The following is an 11758-nucleotide window of genomic DNA, read 5'->3' as shown; positions in this document are numbered from 1 at the left end:
CATATTCCAATCTCAGAGAACACTGAGGAAAATTGGGATTGGGAAACATAAGAGCCAGAGAACAGGGAGGAATGCTTTTTTCTGGACTTAACATAGCTGTTATAGTCATAAACCCACAGCAGCTATGGTTATCTGCACATGACTTGCAGAACATAAAAATAGGCAAAATTGCAGAATGCACAGGAAGTGGCTTATGAGGCTCCACCCTTAGCTAAGGAGCTATTGGTGGTTGATGGCTGCAGGAGGAGGATGACATTTTTTTCTTTGGGAGTATAAACACTGGTAGGTTGATCATGCTTCAGGAGATGTCCCCACACACAGTACTGTGCAGACTCTGCAAGAGAGAATAAAGTTGTCATAGAGATATGCAAATTGGATTTTCAAATGGCTGTTATTCATATAAGGGCTTACATTAATCATTGAGTGTTTATCCAGCATAATGAGAAGTGATTTATAAGTGACCTTGCTGTCCAAAGTTTTCCAAACTGAAACACAACTTTTACAAAGCTCGTAGTTATTTTCTCATTCCTATGTTTCACTTTTCCTGACTTCATGAAGGGAGCTCTTTGCTTTTCTGTTAATACTTCTAATTTTCTCTTTCTCTTGCCTCCAACCTAAACTTTTCCTCTTGTTCTGGGACCAGTCCCTATATATGATTAGTGTGTTTCAGCATTAAATAACTCCCTTTATTGTTTAGCAAAAGTAGTGGGCAAATTTAAGACAGGTTTTCACTTTTGAAGTCATGTTTTCCTTCCCTCTACTATGACTGCAGTCATTATTAAACATTGGTAAGGAAAATGTTCATAAAATACCTTCACTCAAACTTGAATTAGTGATAAACATATCTGCTATCTTATCTTCAGGAAAATGCAGCTAAAATGATGATGTCGAATTATTTCTGTATAGTAAAACTATATATATAATATATATATAAAATATGGTTGTATATAATAATATGGTTGCACAATAAATCTACAGTTTATATTAAAATCTGTCTTAAGTGTTGGTGGAATATATCAATATACAGGTTTCAAATAGGCTATAAGAAATTATTATGTGTAAAATATACATAAACTTGCTCTTCCCAAGAACCATTTTATTACCACTAAATGTTTAATAATATTTCTGCATGTGTTTTTGGCAGAAATCACAGGTAAGAAAAAAGGAGTCATCTTACAAGGATGGCATATTAGAAGTGAATTCTTTGTGATGGGCAGATTGAGAGAAATTAAGAAGACAAATGATCTGTGCTAAAGAGATGAGGGAGAACACTGGAGCCGCAGTCTAGTTTTCAGACAGATGAAAAACTCAGAAACAGGAAGATTGGGTAGCGCTGATGAGGACGCACCTGTGTGGCTGCCCAAGGCCATGTGATAAGACCGCAGTTTCCCCAATCCTGAAACCCCGCTGGAAGACTCCTTTGAAAATGACTCCAGAGAGTAGAGTTAGCATTGGAGGAGTTAGCCACCTTGGCTCTCTGGGTTCTTCATATGAGCGTACTCAGAGTCCATCTTGAAAGTGCGCCTATTCCTTTAAACTGAGTTTCTTCGGGGGTTAAAAGAAGAAATAATGACATGTGGTTGAACATGTGGAGCCTGAGTGAGAATAAGTGTACAAGGCAGTCACAGAAAAGAGGAGGGCTGGACATCAAAGCACTGAGAAATAAATTCAAGTGTTAAGGGAATCTGAGGGTGAACAGCTCCAACATCAGGGCCCTGCCCTCTTCAGGGAACAGAATAAACTGCTAAGCACAGAGATTGCTGCTGCCTTTGATCATCAAGACGTCTTCATGACAAAGGTCTACATACTAGACACCAGCACCGGAAGCCATGAGCAGTTCCTTCCTCTCCCTTGTCCTCGGGGCTAGTAAGGGAGCTGACATTTCTTTCTCCACACGCCTCCCAAGCTGCCCCTTGCCCCTGACTCCCAGTCCCAGTCAGCTGTTCTTCCTGTCTCGGTCATTGATGCCATTTTCCCCAAGCTTGAATCCGTGCTCAATCACAGCAACGTCACCCAAGTTTGCAGCCTTGTGGATCTTTCCAAAAGCTGTGTCACTTTTGAGCTGTCTGGAGGAGGCGGGGCTAGCACTCTGACACTACCACCCAGGGCCAGGGAAAGGCGTCCCCTGGCTGATGGGTGAGCTGGAAGAAGACTGCCTTTTCTGAAGAAACCCAAGAACTTCTTCATGGTGGAGCTTCCCACACCTGACACCTCACGGGCTGTTGGCCCCCCTCACAACCAACACAGTGATGTAGCTCTGAAAGGAAGCCAACCGAGTCTCACCAGCACCACCCATGACCACAAAGAGGAACCCACAGGCAAGACTGTGGGGTAGAGTCGCAGCAGCACAGGTACTCCTGTCAACTGCAACTGCAACCCACTGTCGCCAAGCAACGCATCTAAACACAGATGCAGGCACTCCTGCCATTGGGACAGCCTAGGTCAAACAGCTGTGACAGGTCCCGCAGTCTCAGCATGCCTACTGCGCATGCTCAAGACCTGATGGTTAAATCAGCTTACTAGCTCAACCCATCTTTGCCTTCAAACAGCAGGGGCTTCGAATGGCCCCTTGGCCCGGTTTGCCTTCCCTTGTCCTGGCTGTCAGATGCGTCTCCTTCAGTTAGGAACCTGACGTTAACATTTTCAACATTTTAATTTTTTACTCCTTTACCCCTCATGGGTCCTAGGACTCCTTTTTTTCTTTAGGTAATTATGCCGATTTGAAATTTGACTGAGCATGAGCCTAGAAATGAGTCAGTGAAGAGTGGTAGTCTCCCCTGGTCTCTGCTTGAGTCCCTGCCTCCAGCGTCCTGCCTTCAGCTCAGGTGTTGGCTTCAGGTGTCAGCTGAAGCCACCCCTTTCCTCCTCGGAGCTGGTTATTGTCAGTGTTTTACAGCAGCCACAGAGCCGCAAAGCAGGACAGGAAGCAGCTATAAGCGCTCTCACTCAGACATTCGGAGTAGAGAAGTCCCCTTGGAGGTTCCCTTGGGAATCTATAATCATTGCACAGTGGATGAGCAACGTCTATTTGTGGGTCAAATAAGCATCTTGCCAGGATCATTCTGGAAAATGACTTCCTTATTTTCTCTCCACCGTTTTTCTCACAATCCTCAATCTTAATGCATGACATTATCATTCACCCAGTTACTAATAATCAAGAAACAGATCTCATCAAAAGAAAGTCCTCATTACTATTACTACTTGAGCTAACCTCTGCATGGTTTATAACCTAGAGGGTGAGTTAATGTTGCACATGTCTTCCTCTCTTCCATTGTTACAGCACGTGCCCACTTTCAAAACAAAAATACTAACGACCAGCAAAGTCCCATAAACGGTGCTGACTCTGTTTAGTCATTGACTGACCTCGCTCTGACCTTGACATTTTGTGACTATTGACCTCTGTTGCATATGTTCTAAACTCCCCCAGATGCTCAAGCCTTTTGGAATCAGCGTTAGTCCAGCATTCTCGCTGCTGTATGCTCTATTGCTCTTTGTTGATGATTTATGCCTTCATGTTAGCAAAATATGAAATTTCTCGAAGAAAAACTTTTGATCTTAAGAAACAAAAAGACACTCTTTCTGTAGCGTGGATCAAATCGGTTGCCCTTGAGGACTTTCCCATCAGGAATTTAGAAGCAGGTTTCCTCTGTCACTTTGATATTTTGTCACTTTTCTATCATACTTAGAATCAGAATCACTTCTTGTGTTCCAGGGACTTGTGATGTTCCTCGTCACTTAGTGATCAGAATTGAGATGTAATTCCCCCCCCTCCAGGCCCTGCCCCCCCAGAACTAAGTAGAATCTTGCTGTAAATTAAAGGACATTCTGCCCTAACTCAAGGCTTGTGAAAATGAACTGTTGTTGGGTCTGATTGACTGTTGGTGAACTGTGGTATGTCCAGGGCTATTGAATACAACCTATAATTCTTAATTAAAACAAACAAACAAAAAAAAAACCTTTCTTCTTTTTTTAAAAAAGGAAAGAAAAAAGTCTAACAAAATCTGTACAATAGATAAACCTTTTCAGCTAATACAATGGCCTGTTTTGTATGGCTGATGTCTATTTGAGCAAAAATAGCATTTATGTATCTTAACAAATGGAATGCATCGAACAGTTCTGATTTCCTCTCCAATACTCCCCTTTGTAAGACTTAAATATTTTGAACCAGTGGTTTGGTTGAAACAGACTGCCTTGTTTTTCATTTTCCCCAAAACAGTCCCAAAAGTTTGAATGAAGAAGAGGACTTACTGTTATTGGTCGTATTTCCTGCATGGCCAGAGAACACTCAGAACACCTTCGCTTATATCTATATGGTGAAGCATATTTCCTCCAGCACTTTCAGAGTAGCAGGTCATAAGCTGAGGTCCTCGGTGCATTTGTGCAGGGTGAGAGATAGAGATCTAGTCTCATTCCCAATGCTGACACTCCCAGCACCACCCATTGACCACATCGTCTTTCACCAATGCGTATTTCTGGCACCTTTCTCAAAAATCTCAAAAATTCAGCTTGTTGAGTGTTGACTGTACTTGTTGAATCTGGTTCTTTCTTCCACTCTGTTGATCTGTGGGCCCTTATGCCAGTACTGTGCTCTTTTATTACTGTGGCACTGTAGTAAATCTTGAAATAAGTATGATGAAACTTCCCAAAGCAACTTTTTTTTTGTTCAGGATTGCTTTGGCTATCTTTGGCCTTTTGTGTTTCCATATAAATTTTTAAATATTTTTATATGTCTGTGAAGAATGGTTCTATAATTTTTATTAAAATTGATTGAATCTTCAGGTTGAACTTGTTGCCAAAATTCCTTCCTTGGGGAAGACATAAACATTTTCCCTTTTCTCTAAGGTCCCAACCACAAACCAAAGTATGATGCCATCAAGTTCACCCAGGGACACCAGTGAATTTCTTTGGCTTACTTACAGATAGTAGGTAAGAAGTTACTTACAGGAGTGTGGTGAACCACCCCTCAAAAGGCTACACTGGAAGGTCTTTGCCCACCAATGATGATGCTAGCTTTTCCCATAGCTGCACAGATGGAGCCCCTGTCCCCTAGGCATTCCCCACCTACATATCCCAGTCCCTCCCTGAGGCCTCGAGGCTACATACTATTAGGAAAGAACTGCATGCACCTAGTTGAGAGGTGTGACTGGATACTCAGGTGAGGGACCATAACCCTTCCCACTCCCTCCTTCTACAAGAGAAGGTCAAGAGTCAACAAGATTGAGCAGGATGATCTTTTGAGAGAAGGCATAGCTGAACTCCTGATAATGATAGCTGTCTGCCTCAGGGCATAGTCCTGTATGACATTCCATCCTATTGAGAGCTGCTGGTAGCAAAAGGCCATGGGAGTATACAGCAGGTGACAACTAGTGTTCAAAAGGTCAACCTATGAGAACCAAGGGTTCTGGTAGAGGATTAAGCCATCACTCAGATGTGTTGGAGTTATTACCTTTTGAATAAATTGGCTGTTTCTTGTTCCAAACTTCTTATGCAATTACAGCTATGATCTCCCCATTACCAGGCATTTTCATAAAATGTATATATGTAATCTCATGATTACATTTCAATTTCATGGGCACATATATCTGTGAGTGATCAGGAAGATGACTCTTCTTTTGGCTGTATAATTTTGATATATAGAAAATATACTAGGATGTGGTTCATAGCCAGATCCATTGTCCCATGAGACTGTAGACACTTAAAGCCTGCTTTGTTCCTTTTGCTCAGACTAACACAGAAAATAATAATCTCTCCTCAGTCTAACACAAACTGCACACATTTAGTTCATTTTTACCACAGAGCAAGTTTAAACTAGACTAAAGGCCTTTGTACATAGATCATAAGTTTACAACTTTACATTTATGCATAAGGTCAGAGTCGCAGGTGTCTACCAAAGTTACTAACACAAAACACCCTAAGAAAAGCTTGCCAATTCTTCACTTGTCAAGACTGCTGATAAAAATCTATGTCTCAGAGTTTGTCGCACTGGGCACTGTGCCCCCTCCTTCTAGTCCTGAGACCTTGGAACCTTGCGTTATGGCTCTGCTCCTTACTGTCTATTCCAGGAATGTTCCATGACCTTGAGGGTTTTGAGACTTTTCTCAGGACTACAAGGAGTCTCCTGTTAGAAATGTGAGGAGTCAGGCAAGAAAGAAGCTAAGAATGAGAGCTGAAAAAAAGCTGTAGACTTAGAGAAGCAGTAGGACAAAGAGAACAGCAAAGAGATCAGAAAGCTTGCATAGAACAATCAAGTGATGGGCTGAAAGAGCACAGTAGATTCATTTGATATCCTTAAGATTAGAATCCCACCTCTTGTAAGCGACTTCCCCCAGACTCTGGGAGAAAACCCCTCAGGTAGGTACCCGTGGGGCATTTGTTACCATCCATGCCTTCAGCTTTTATATTCTTTACATCCTCCTCTTCTGCAAGGGTCCTTGAGCCATGGAGGGGTGGTGACACGGGTGTCTGACTACTCTCTTCCAACTCCAGCAAGGTACCAAACCCTCACGTTCTTGGGTCATTCTCTGTCTCTGGAACCTTGTTGGTAAGACCCTTGTAGTGGTATTTGCTCCACTCATGACCCTGGGCTATATGGCCCAAAGGAGGCAGTGCTTCCTGCCATTGTACATGACCTCTGATAAGGAACCAGAGAAGGGTCACATGCCCCTCCTCCCTGCTCCTGCCTGCTAGGTGGATTCGCTCCTAGTCAGATCAGAGGACGACTTCTGTTGTCTACTCCATTCTGTAGTTGTCAGTGTATTGCCTCAATTTATATCTTAATAAATTCTGTTACACATTTAATAGATTTATGTGGATTGATCATAATAAGTGTCACTCAACATGGGGCACGAACCCACAAAACATAAAGGAAAAGAGAAAAGTGGGAAACAGGAAAATATCCAAATGTACATTTATTGCAGTCCTAGCCTATGATAGTAAACAAAAATGTTAGGAGCACCCTAGCTGGTGCAACACTTAAGAAAGAATGCAATAACAGTTGCTTCTTCATAGGAGCCTATGACTTCTCTTGTCACAGACTTTGTTCAAGTTCCCCATATCAGATGGGAATTTTCCCTTGTAGAGTGGACTGCAGATCCAATCAGAAAGTTGGTTCTATCAGAACAACTAATGCCACTATTGCACGAGCTGGCAGATCTTTCCATGCACTTCCATTATGAGACATGCAAGATCCACAGCTGAACAGGAATTTTACTTAACTCTCCTGGGCAGTCTTAGTAGCAACTTATGATACAAATGAGATAGTTCACAGGGTAGGGACACTTCCAGCTGAGTCCTACCTTTATTTCTCCAAGTCCTGCATGATTTCTTCAGCAATAGGATCTTATCAAGTTCTGGAATATGCCCAACAGCAGAGGCAATAGCCTTTATTGTTTTAGGGGTCTCTATGGCCTCTGTGATCAGAACCCCTGGCTCAAATCAGTAGCCAAGGCATGCACATAATGTACTTCCTTATGAGCCAACCTGGAGTCTGCCTGAGGACCTAGCAACAGGCATTGTCAGAGTTCCTGATCACTGTCAGAGTTCCTGATCATGTGGAGTCTGCCTGAGTGCCTAGTAACAGGCACTGTCAGAGTTCCTGATCATGCCCAGCCAATGAGGGCTAACCACGAAATGTCACCAGATTGGAACACAGCTTTGATGTAGATGTAATTCTAAACAGTCTTATTAAATAAGAAACATGGAGCCAAATAAAGAGTTAAAAGCCCAGAGATAGAGCAGTAGCCAAGAGCTAAGACCACCTTATCTTACCACTCACTGCCATCCTTCTCCTGAGAGAGAGACCTTCTTCCTGTGTCCTGCCATTTTATTGCCTTTCTGTTCTGCCTTTTCATTGGCTGTAAACCCAACCACATGACTTCCTCGTTACTGCCTGCCTATACAGACCTCCAGGTCTCTATGTTTGGTACTGATATTAAAGGTGTGTGTCACCATGCTGGCTATATCCTTGAACACACAGAGATTTTGCCTGTCATGTGATCAGATCAAGGGCATGTGCTACCACTACCAGACTTCTACTTAATGGCCTGCTCTTAGCTCTGATCCCCAGGCAACTTTATTTATTAACTTACAAATAAAATCACATTTCAGCACAAATAAAATATCACCATAGCTTTGGTGTTGGGAGGAGGGTATATAAGGATTTCCCCACTATTGATTAAATGAGTCTGTTGTTTGCCTTCAACTGACTCCTGATGTCTGTGTTGTTGATGCCGCGCCTTCTCACCCCTTCCCCCAAGGGAGCTGTTAGGATCCAGCAACATTCCTCTTCCTCTTTTTCTTTCTCTTATTCTTCCTCCTTCTTCTCTTCCTCTTCCTCCCACTGCAGATGTCGCATACCATCACATTTCCAAGCTGGAATGTTTCAAGAGCCCTCCTAGACTCTACCTCCTCGCTCATCTGCACTGCCACCTTAATGGTAGATTTACAAGACACTCAAAATGCACACATCTCCTTCTCATGAAAGGGTAACATGCTTAAATAAAACATTCAGAGAAAAACAACTACAACAACCAAAACACTCAGATTCACAGCTTGATAAATAATTTCTAAATGAATTGTAAAGATCCATTTCTATGACTACCTTATTTTTCCATAACCCAACAACAAAAACACTAGCAGACAGGCTCTCACAAATCTTATGAGATTAAACCTCATATTCACAGATATTGGAAAAATTCATTCAGCTACCCTGATGAAAATATGAATCCCTCCAAACTCCCTTCTGAGTGTCAGATCTTAAGGCAGAATCTGTTGCTGAGATAAAACCCACTATAGAATAATATATTAAATTAAATCATACATTAAATTCCATACACCATTTCACATAATACCCAAATTCTTCATGTTAAAATGGCAAATGGTAAAGAATGGCAGCTAGCAACCTATGCGCAGTTAACACCATGATACCACAGCTTCCAATCACTCCTAACCACCACACCCTCCTGTCCATGCCAGGAAGCCATGGACAGCAGTGTGCCAGTGTGGCCATCACATGCCCTTTCAGTGTCCATGTGAATTCCCATAGTCAAAGAGTTTTGTCTCCATTTGAACCAAATCTGAGCTGGCATTTCCCAGGACCATATTCAAACCCCTGCTTAGTCACATAGATTCTCATGTCTGAACTGGTAGATGTGATCTTTTATTATTTTATTTTTGGATATCAATACTCTCAAAACATGTGGGTGACTCTCTTCACCGTATACCAAGCACACTAAACTCACACGAGGATAGCCTCCTCCACCTTTCAAGACAATTAGCATCAAAAGAGTACAACCTTTCTGGAGATAAACTCTAACTTGCCAAGTTTCACTTAAATACTCAGAAAGCCATTAACCTCCAACAAAAGAGGTAAAGGGGGTTGATTCTATAGAACTGTCCTGAGCAAAAAGGAGTGTGTGCTTGGCAAAGTCGGGGCTTGCCTTAGAAAGGTATGCCACCCACAAACTCCTCTCTTCCTGATATGCCACATTCTCACCTTCTCTAAGTGTGTTTCAGAAATACCCACGTGTGCCTCACGCCCCCCAATACAAGAAGGCCTATATTGACAAATAGGGCATGCTCATGGTAACAGAATCTCTTCATCCCACAGGAAAAGATGCAGCATCGTTGAGCATCGTGGTACACTCCTACACTTCCAGCATTAGATTCCCTGGCTGACAATTTTGTTATTGGCATGGCTGGCTTCAAACTCCTGTGGAACTAAAGATAACCTTGAACTCCTTCCTAATCCTCCTGCCTCTGCCTCCCAAGTGCTGGGATTACAGGTAATGTGTCACACCAAATATTACTTTATTAATAAAATTTTAAAATAAATCTACCAGGTGTGGTGGTACACATCTATAAACCCAGTACTTAAGGGGCAAAGACCCACGGATCACAACAATTTCGGGAGCAGCCTAGTCTGAATAGGGAGTTCCAGACCAGCCTGGGCCTGTCTCCAAACCTGATAGATCATTGGTTCTCAGTCTGTGGGTTGTGACCCACAGAGGGCATCAAATGATCCTTGCACAGGGATCGCATATCAGATATCCTGCAGATCAGATATTTACATTCCGATTCATAACAGTAGCAAAATTACAGGCATGAAGTAGCAATGAAAATAATCTTATGGTTGGGGGTCACCACTGCATGGGAAACTGCATTAAAGGGTCACATCGTTAGGAAGATTGAGAACCACTGAGATAAATGAAGAGATAAATGACAGACAGACGACAGACAGATGATGATGTTTTGAAATTTTTTAAAGTAACATAGACATTTGCACTAAGCCAAAAGAGAGGGACTCCCAGGATTGAGAGGGGGCATCCAAGGACATTGTAATTTTTCCTGTGTAGAAAGAAAGATCTATCCATGACTCATGGATGGAGGAGAGGATGGTACCGGATAAGTTAGGGAGACTCATTTTGGAGAATCCCCATTCTGTTTTCCTCCTAGATTCAGCACATAGCTGCTCAGATCCCATTCTTGTTTATAATTTTAAGTTCAGTGCGCTATGTAAGGAGTCTTCAAGTTCATTATCCGGGTATTTCCCGAGACTTCGTCTTCCTGCTGACCCCAACCTCCATGTCCTTCTACAGGCAAATGGAAAAGGTTCAGCACAAAGGTTCTTTCGTTGAAAGGATGCGTCTGTAACCTTTCCAGATACTGAACATGCTCCTTCTGTGTTTTTTCAAGGGAACAAAAACCCTGTCTTTGGAGGGGGGGGGGCATGGATTGTGGTGGGATTGTGTTCCCTGAAATATTGTGCATGCTAATAAACTTATCTGGGGTCAAAGAACTGAACAGCCACAATATTAAACATAGAGGAGAGGCAGTGGTAGCACACACCTTTAATCCTAGCATTCCAGAGGCAGAGATCTACCTGGATCTCTGTGTGCTCAAGGATACAGCCAAGCATTGTGACTCACACCTTTAATCCCAGAAAGTGAGCCTTTAATTCCAGGGAGTGATGGCAGAAAGCAGAAAGGTATTTAAGGCGTGAAGACCAGAAACTAGAAGCTTTTGGCTGGTTAAGCTTTTAGGCTTTGAGCAGCACAGTTCAGCTGAGAGGCATCCAGTCTGAGGAAACAGGATCACCTGAGGAACTGGAGAGGTGAGGAGGCTGTGGCTTGTTCTGCTTCTCTGATCTTCCAGCATTCACCCCAATAACTGGCTTTGGGTTTGATTTTATTAATAAGACATTTTAAGATTCATGCTACAATGGATTTTCAATTTCATTACAGTTTTCATACAGGGCTAAGGACAGAGCAGAATGTTAGTTCAGTTTCTTTAATAGCAGTCTGGTTCCCTCTAGTGGTCAGTCTTCAAATTTTAGTAGACTTTACACATTCCCTTTTAAAAACACAAAACAGTCATTTATTTCACATAGAAAAGCTTAGGCTCTAAGCCTTAGAGAAAAATGATTGGAGATTTTTTTTTTTTGCAAAAGATATTTTAGCAAACATTACATTAAATTTTTAATTACTGACTTTTGTACATAGAGCTAGATTTACCAAATAAAAACATAGGACTCGCAGGAAATTTTAAACTTCAGATACAAAAAAAATGGGGGGGGGTCATAAAAATATCTCAGATACACCAATCTGACACTAATCTTTATATATTTTAGGGTGTTTAGATCTTTTTGAGGAAATGAAGATCCCAAAGGCCAAAACCCAACTCTAAAACACTGTTCCTATCACCATAGTCTGCTGTTGTCTGTACAAGCCAAAGATTCCTGAAAATTAACAGAAGAAGTCAG

This window comes from Peromyscus maniculatus, chromosome 5, assembly GCF_049852395.1.
Source record: "Peromyscus maniculatus bairdii isolate BWxNUB_F1_BW_parent chromosome 5, HU_Pman_BW_mat_3.1, whole genome shotgun sequence".
Lineage (NCBI taxonomy): Eukaryota > Metazoa > Chordata > Mammalia > Rodentia > Cricetidae > Peromyscus > Peromyscus maniculatus.
Note: the sequence above shows the minus strand (reverse complement) of the source record.